This window comes from Pongo abelii, chromosome 10 (genome assembly GCF_028885655.2).
Source record: "Pongo abelii isolate AG06213 chromosome 10, NHGRI_mPonAbe1-v2.0_pri, whole genome shotgun sequence".
Lineage (NCBI taxonomy): Eukaryota > Metazoa > Chordata > Mammalia > Primates > Hominidae > Pongo > Pongo abelii.
This window is the reverse complement of record NC_071995.2, coordinates 117,373,263-117,382,084: the sequence shown is the minus strand read 5'-3', so window position 1 is coordinate 117,382,084 and position 8,822 is coordinate 117,373,263. Positions and strand designations below refer to the sequence as shown.

Below are 8,822 nucleotides of genomic sequence, written 5' to 3'. Positions count from 1 at the left end.
TATTCATATAACTAAAGAATGATTCACATTTTTAAAGTGTGTCCTTGTACCTCCTAAAGTCAGCTCCTGTGCAATGAGAGTCCCTGCACTGATGTTTCAAATATGCAAATCTTTCAGCACAGCAGGCCGTAGAACTGCTCCAGGGCAAAGAGGGCCCCTCCCTTCTCTCTGGAGCACCCAGCTGGTCACTTTAGTGGAGTTAAAAAAAAAAAAAAAATTGAAATCCAGCTGCCTTGAGTTGAGAAACCAGGCCACCTATTTCTCTCCCCACACCTATCCCCAAAACACCAGATTATGCTAAAAGAATCCTTTGTGCACGCCTACCCACATGTCCCCTGTGACTCTGCACCTCAGATGATATTTCAGCAGCCTGATCAGCCCTGTCCAGATCGCTCCCCCGAGGGCAAGAAGCTGTTTATGGAATCTGACAATGCCTTAGTATATGTCTTCGATGGAGCTGGCCTTGGGGACCCAAGGGCAGATGTTCTAAATGAACAGCACCTGACTGCTAATAATCATCTTGGCCTTTTCTAACACACAACCCCCACATCCCCGAGGAGAAAAGGGTTGCAGTAAGGCTCTCAGCTCTTGAAGGAGGGAAAGCCGAGAGGCCCAAGTTGTGCCGACGGATGCAGAGCGTGTCAAAGCCCGTGATCCTCAAGCCTCTGCAAGGGGACAATTTTTTGTCCTCCCAAGCAGCCTAACAGAAGTCATGCCATGAGCTGGGAGTCAGAAGATCAGATTTCCCATCTAGTACAGTGGCCACTGACCATGGGAAGTCATTAACCTCCCTGAACCTCACTCTCCCTGTAAAATGGGGACCAAAAAAACCCTCCTCATCTTGCAGATTGCCCTGATAGGAAATGAAATCCTGGTTATGGAAGTCTCTTGTAACTACCCTTTACTAACTGTGCGACCAATACTCTGTGTGCCTCAGTTCTTCATCTGCAACATGGGTTTGGGGTTTTTGTTGGTTTTTGTTTGGTTTTGCTTTGAGACAGGGTCTCACACTGTCACCCAGGCTGGAGTGCAGTGGCGCGATCATAGCTCCCTGCAGCCTCAAATTCCTGGCCTCAAGCGATCCTCCCCCTTCAGCCTCCCAGAGCACTAGGATTACAGGCACAAGCCACCGAGCCCAGCCAACAACACAGGTTTAACAGTAGAACTTTTCTCAGAGATATGTCATGAAATAAGCAAGTGAGGTCAAGATGAAATGTAAGTTTAGGGAGGGATTCAGTAGGGTAACCAACCATCCAGGTGTACCCACACCTGAGCTAAAGTCTTTAGGCAGAAAACCCCTAGCAAACCAGAATGATTTGGTCAGTCCAGGATTCAATGAGTTAATGTACTGCCTGGCACCTAGTAAGGTCCAACAGGCACTAATTAGCTCAGTGAGTAATACCGATACTCAACTCCCCTCTCAAACCAATGAGCTCAGAATCTCCAAGTTCCCAGATGATTCTGACATGCAGCCTGCAGCCAAGATTGAGAATCACACCTGGAGGGGTATAAAACCTCTCTAAGCCAAGGTTCTCAACTCTGCCTGCAAAACCTCGAATCATCCAGGGTGCTTTTAAAAACTCCCCATGCAGGGCTTCCATCCCAGAGTAATAGAATCAGAAACTGGTGTGGGGCCTGGCATCGTTACTTTTGTCAAGTTCCCTGTGTGAACCTAACAGGCAGGCAGGTGTGAGGACCCCCCTGCTCTAAAACAAAGGAGGCCCCCACCCGAGGGAAGAGAGTCCTTGCACACCTACAGGGTGACTTTCCAGGGGCCAGGCATTGAATCAGAGTTGTTGTACAGATTAACAGAGAGAAGCAACACCAAATAAGTAGCTCAAAAAATCATAGGCTTATTATTATTTATTTAGTCAGCCTAAAAGCTCATTAGGATCCCAACTCTGGACCTGATGCGGTGGCTCATGCCTGTAATCCCAGCACTTTGGGAGGCAGAGGCGGGCGGATTACTTGAGGTCAGGAGTTTGACACCAGCCTGGCCAATATGGTGAAACCCTGTCTCTACTAAAATACAAAAATCAGCTGGGCGTGGTGGTGTATGCCTGGAATTCCAGCTAGTCAGGAGGCTGAGGCACAAGAATCACTTGAACCCGGGAGGCAGAGGTTGCAGAGGTTGCAGTGAGCCAAGATCACGCCACTGCACTCCAGCCTGAATGACAGAGTGAGACTCCATCTCAAAAAAAAAAAAAAAAATCCCAACTCTGGGGCTCACTTACATTCCAATCCTAGCCCTGCACTTTTTTAGTGCGTGGATTTGAGAAGATGACCCACCCTTCTGTGCCTCAATGTTCTCATCTGTAGAATGGGGATGTTCACATCTGCCTCATAGAGTTGTTATGAGTGAAGTGGCATCATTGTCTGGGGTAAATACCCAAGGTTTGTTGTCTCATGCCAGGAAAACCAAAGATGCAGACACACACGAGAAGTGAGTTTTAGAGCAGAGGCTTAATAGGCGAAAGAAAGAGAAAAAGAGAATAGCTCTCTCTCCTGCAGAGAGAGAGAGGTGCCTGAGTGGGTCTTCCAGTTCCATGGTGAAGTGCATGGGGTTTTACAGACTGGCTTGAGGAGGTGGTACCTGATTTACATAGGGCCCAAAGATTGGTTGGACCAGATGTGTCATTTACATAGCATGCGAAGAAGCTGGCTGCCCCACTCTAATCTTCTATTATGTAGATGGGGTCTCTCCCTGGCTGGCACCATGTTGTCTGTTCCTTACTCTCCACGTGGTTGACAAAAGAGAAGATGGAGCCACCATGCTGAACATGCCTGGTCCCCAGGTAGCCTTTTCCTATTGGCACAGCTACCAGCATTCACCCGTGCAAGCTTTCAGCTTCCTTATCTGTGTCTGCAGCTTGATTTTACAGACTGCTTTTTGTTAGAAAAGAAATGATTTGGGGGCTGCTTTTTATTAAAAGGAAACCTTACTGAGGACTCTGTTACCCTCACTATTTGCCTAAATAATTTCTGTTTAACTCCTGTATCATGAGGATGAAAAGAAAGGGAGGTAGCTGGTCACCAAGTGAGAGCTGAATAATTGTAAGGCAAAGGCATATTATTCCTCATCACCCGTTATTGAACCCATTCTGCAGGTGAGAAAATGAGGCTTAAACAGCTTGTCCAACTTCACCCAGCTGCTTAAGGCTTGGGACCAGCAGCCATCAGGTCAGAAATCACTTGATTCTGTCACCCTGTCTCCACATTCCCCAACCCTGGCTGCCTCTTCTCACCCTGTCTGTCCCCCGTGTTCTTCCCATGACCTTCACAATTTCAGTTTTGGGGGCCTCTGGCCACAGGCAGACATGCAACAGGAATCACTGAAATGAGTTCTAAACCGAAGACAGAAACAAATACAGGGTCCCTGCAACCAGGTGAATTTTCCAGGTGAGAATCTCAGAGCCTGACAACCTCTCCACCTTCCCTTCTCCATAAAGAATCCAGACCCTTTGGATACCTGATGGCAGCAAATACCAGGCCTGGTCTAAGGGCTTCACATGTATTACTTCTTTGTGTTTGTTTTTGTTTGTTTTTGAGACGGAGTCTTGCTCTGTCACCCAGGCTGGAGTGAAGTGGCACGATCTCAGCTCACTGCAACCTCCACTTCCTAGGTTCAAGCGATTCTCCTGCCTCAGTCTCCCAAGTAGCTGGGATTACAGGCATGTGCCACCACACCCAGCTAATTTTTGTATTTTTAGTAGAGATGGGGTTTCACCATGTTGGCCAGGCTGGTCTTGAACTCCTAACCTCAGGTGATCTGCCCACCTTGGCCTCCCAAAGTGCTGGGATTATAGGTGTGAGCCACCTCACCTGGCCGTATTACTTGTTTAATCCCCACAGTAACACTGTGGGTAGGTACTATTGTTATTCCCATTTCACAGATGAGGAAACTGAGGCTCAGAGAAGATTAAGAAATTTGTCCAAGGAACCCAGGGGGTCTGGCTGCACAGCCATGGTCTTAACCTGATTTCTCCCTCTGAAGGCAGCCAAAGATCAGTTCTCAGTTGGGGGAGAAAGGGAGGACATGTCAAATTAGACAAAGAGTTGTCTGTATGGATTTTTGTTTGTTTTTGTTTTGCCTTGCTTGTTTGTTTTATGGGTTTGGTTTTGTTTTTCACTAGTTCCATAAAGAAAGTCTAGAGCCAAGAGTAAAGGACAAGAAGCAGTTTCAACACGACATAAAGAAGAGCTTTCCAACCATCAGAACTGCCCTTAAAAAGATTGCCTTTGCCATAATTCCAAAGCATGTTGGAATTAAGAGTGGTGAGCCCCAGGGAGGTGGTGATGGAGGGGGACGGAATAGCCCCAAACAGCCAGCTTGAAACCTCTAGATGCTTCGAGCTCTGAAAAGATTATATAATTCCATTTTAAAAAGTCAACCCAGAAAATAAGCATAAAGAATGCCAACAAATGCTTTCTTTGAAATACCGAATTCTTTCCCCCTACAAGAAAAACGTGAGTAGGGGAGGGAGAAGGAGGAGTTCCCTGCTTCTCCTCGTTTGACTTTTGTATGATGAGCATGTACTACTTTCCTAGACAAAATTATTTTTAAAATAAAAACTATTTGAAATGATTTGGAAGAGTATGATGGGGGAATATTCACGATGTCACGTTCAGTGAAGAATGACATTAAAAACATGTCACGATTTAACCTGTTTCTCTTTTACGTCTATTTTTATTCCAAAACATTAATAATAGCTGGCAGAGGATGGTACTGTGGGTGGTTTTTATTTTCTGCTTTATGCTTTTCTATATTTTTAAGCTTTTTTTCTATCATTCACATGAACCAGCTGTGCAATAAGAAAAACAAAAAAAGGTGTTCTTTAAAAAAAAGAGGATCTTTGCCAAGGACTGAGCTTCGTGGCTACAAAGATCCAAACAGAGGCAGAGAGTGAGTATGAGGGGATTCCAGCTTTGGAGAAAAGGTCAGAGATGTGAACTCAAAGAATCCTTGATGCTGGGATTCTGAGGTTTCTTTTTTTTTTCTTTTTTTAATATTATTATTATACTTTAAGTTTTAGGGTACATGTGCACAACTTGCAGGTTTGTTACATATGTATACATGTGCCATGTTGGTGTGCTACACCGATTAACTCATCATTTAGCATTAGGTATATCTCCTAATGCTATCCCTCCCCCCTCCCCCCACCCCACAACAGTCCCGGGTGTGTGATGTTCCCCTTCCTGTGTCCATGTGTTCTCATTGTTCAATTCCCACCTATGAGTGAGAACATGCGGTGTTTGGTTTTTTGTCCTTGCGATAGTTTGCTGAGAATGATGGTTTCCAGCTTCATCCATGTCCCTGCAAAGGACATGAACTCATCATTTTTTATGGCTGCATAGTATTCCATGGTGTATATGTGCCACCTTTTCTTAATCCAGTCTGTCATTGTTGGACATTTGGGTTGGTTCCAAGTCTTTGCTATTGTGAATAGTGCCGCAATAAACATACGTGTGCATGTGTCTTTATAGCAGCATGATTTATAATCTTTTGGGTATATACCCAGTAATGGGATCGCTGGGTCAAATGGTATTTCTGGTTCTAGATCTCTGAGGAATCGCCACACTGTCTTCCAGAAAGTTTGAACTAGTTTACACTCCCACCAACAGTGTAAAAGTATTCCTATTTCTCCACATCCTCTCCAGCACCTGTTGTTTCCTGACTTTTTAATGATCGCCATTCTAACTGGTGTGAGATGGTATCTCATTGTGGTTTTGATTTGCATTTCTCTGATGGCCAGTGATGATGAGTATTTTTTCATGTGTTTTTTGGCTGCATAAATGTCTTCTTTTGAGAAGTGTCGAGGTTTCTAAAACCCAAATAGCCAAGCTGATAAAGGATGTGCTGAGCAGAAATAGGGATGACTTGAAAAGGAATTTGGGGAAATAAAAAGATGGTGAGTTTGATATGATCTCTGACATATCCATAAAAGCGGAGGTTGTAAACCTGAGAACTCTGAAAAAAGGCAGAGTTGGAAAGTTAAATTTGGGGGTTTCCTGCTTAAAAACGATCAGCGAAGCTTAAAAGAGAGCAAAGATACTCAGGGAGAAAGCGTTGCCCAGCATTTCCCAACCCTAGTTGCCCCTCAAAATCCACCACAGGGCTTTTTAAAAGCCACTGATGCCCTGGCTTCACCCTGAGCAACTAAGTCACAATCTCTGGGGACAGCTTGGGCATCAGCAGTTTTTAATTAATAGTCTTTTTCTTCCTTCCTTTCTTTCCTTTTCCTTCCCTTCCTTCCCTTCTTTCTTTCCTTCCTCCCCCTCTCTCTTTCCTTCCTTCTTTTCTTTCTTTCCCTATTTCTTACTTTCTTTTCTTTCCTTCTTTCTTTTCTTTCTGATGAAGTCTTGCTATGTTGTCCAGGCTGGTCTCAAACTCCTGGGCTCAAGCAATCTTCCTTCCACCTCAGCCTCCCGAGTAGCTGGGACTACAAACACACACCACCACGCCCAGCTTCTTAGACTTTTTTTAAGAGCTATTTCAGGTTCACAGCAAAATTGAGCAAAAGTGTAGAGAGTTTCTATACATCCCCTATCCCCTGCAACACACAGCCTCCCACCAGGGTGGTACATTGGTACAGTCAATGAATCAACATTGACACATCATTATTTTTTTTTTTTTTTTTTTTTGAGACGGAGTCTCGCTCTGTCGCCCAGGCTGGAGTGCACTGGCACGATCTCGGCTCACTGCAAGCTCCACCTCCGGGGTGCAGGCCATTCTCCTGCCTCAGCCTCCCGAGTAGCTGGGACTACAGGCGCCTGCAACCACTCCTGGCTAATTTTTTGTATTTTTAGTAGAGACGGGGTTTCACTGTGTTAGCCAGGATGGTCTCGATCTCCTGACCTCGTGATCCACCCGCCTCGGCCTCCTCAAGTGCTGGGATTACAGGTGTGAGCCACCGCGCCCAGCCGACACATCATTATCACCCAAAGTCTCCTGGTTATGTTGTACCTTCTGTAACTTCAACAAGGGTATAATAACCTGTATCTACCATTATAGTGTCATAACAGAATAGTTTCCCTGTCCTCAAAATTCTCCGTGAGCTTCAGTAGTTTTTGAATACTCCAAGTGACCCTCAGGTACAGCCAAGCTTGAGAACCACCACTCTACCCAGCAAGAAGAGAGTTACAAGCATTAGACCTTGAAGAGCACTTGCTCTTGGAAGAAAGATGAAGTTTGGAAAAAATAACAAAGAAAGGTTGTAGAGGGAGAAGGACAGTGTCGTGAAAACTAGGGAAAGGAAGAATTTTGAAAAAGAGAAGATGGAACACACTGCAGAAGTGAAGAAAACTGAGAAATGAGGATGAGAAGAATGGAGAATTGTGAATGCCAGATCGTCAATGGCCTTTGAAAATTTAGATTCAACAGAACATGGGCATGGGAAGGGTAGGGAAGCAAACTTGTCTGGGTTAAGCTTGCCTAGGCAGTGAGATCGAGGCGGCAAATATTTGCTGAAGAAGAAAAAGAAGGGCCGGGCATGGTAGCTCATGACTGTAATCCCAGCACCTTGGGAGGCCAAGGCGGGTGGTTCACCTGAAGTCAGGAATTTGAGACCAGCCTGACCAACATGGTGAAACCCTGTCTTTACTAAAAATAAAAATAAAAAAATTAGGCCGGGCATAGTGGCTCAGGCCTGTAATCCCAGCACTTTGGGAGGCCGAGGTGGACGGATCACAAGGTCAGGAGATCAAGACCATCCTGGCTAACATGGTGAAACCCCATCTCTACTAAAAATACAAAAAATTAGCCGGGCATGGTGGCACATGCCTGTAGTCACAGCTGCTCGGGAGGCTGCGCAGGAGAATCGCTTGAACTCGGGAGGCAGACGTTGCAGTGAGCCGAGATGGCACCACTGCTCTCCAGCCTGGGCAACAGAGCAAGACTCCATCTCAAAAAAAATAAAATAATAACTAGCTGGGCATGGTGGCACATGCTTATAGTCCCAGCTACTCGGGAGGCTGAGGCAGGAGAATCACTTGAACCTGGGAGGCAGAGCTTGCAGTGAGCTGAGATTGCACCACTGCGCCCCAGCCTGGGTGACAAAGTGAGACTCTGTCTCAAAAAAAAAAAAAAAATAGGAACAAGGTAGCCAAAAAGGGGAGGAAGTTCAAGGAAAGAGTCTTCCTTTTCTACTTTTTCAGGGTATGTATAGATGAACAAGATTGTAGGCAAAGAAAGAACCTGTGAAGAGACAGAGATCAAAGATGGTTAGTTGGTTAGCTAGCCAGTTAGTTCGTTTTAGAACACTGTCTGGAACTTAATGTAACACACATTAGTTAGTTGACTGATTATTAGTTGGTTGATTGGTTAGTTAGCTAGTTAGTTTTAGTAAAATGCCTGATAGCATAATACATATTAGTTAACTGGTTGGTTAGTCAGTTTAAGAACAATGTCTGGAACTTAGTATAATACACATTAGTTAGTTGATTGGTTATTAGTTGGTTGGTTGGTTGGTTGATTAGTCAGTTTTAGTACAATGCCTGAAAGTATAATACATATTAGTTAATTGGTTGGTTAGTCAGTTTAAGAACAATGTCTGGAACTTAGTATAATACACATTAGTTAGTTGATTGGTTATTAGTTGGTTGGTTGGTTGGTTGATTAGTCAGTTTTAGTACAATGCCTGAAAGTATAATACATATTAGTTAATTGGTTGGTTAGTCAGTTTGAGAACAATGTCTGAAACTTAGCATAATACACATTAGTTAGTTTGTTGGTTAGTTTATTGGTTTTAGTCAGTCAGTCAGTTAGTTTTAAGAGGAGAGGATGTAATTTTTAAAAGTAATAGTCTTCATTAAAGCATTACTCA

At 44.4% G+C, this 8,822-nt stretch overlaps 1 long non-coding RNA gene across 1 annotated transcript; it reads left to right on the top strand.

The window, feature by feature from the left end:
* Positions 1-2,702: 2,702 nt before the first annotated feature.
* LOC112135739 (uncharacterized) lies at positions 2,703-5,060 on the top strand. Its single transcript, XR_002916969.3, has 4 exons — positions 2,703-2,795; positions 3,108-3,180; positions 3,290-3,399; positions 4,134-5,060. It is a non-coding gene; the product is annotated as an uncharacterized LOC112135739 (long non-coding RNA).
* The last annotated feature ends 3,762 nt before the right edge of the window (positions 5,061-8,822 follow it).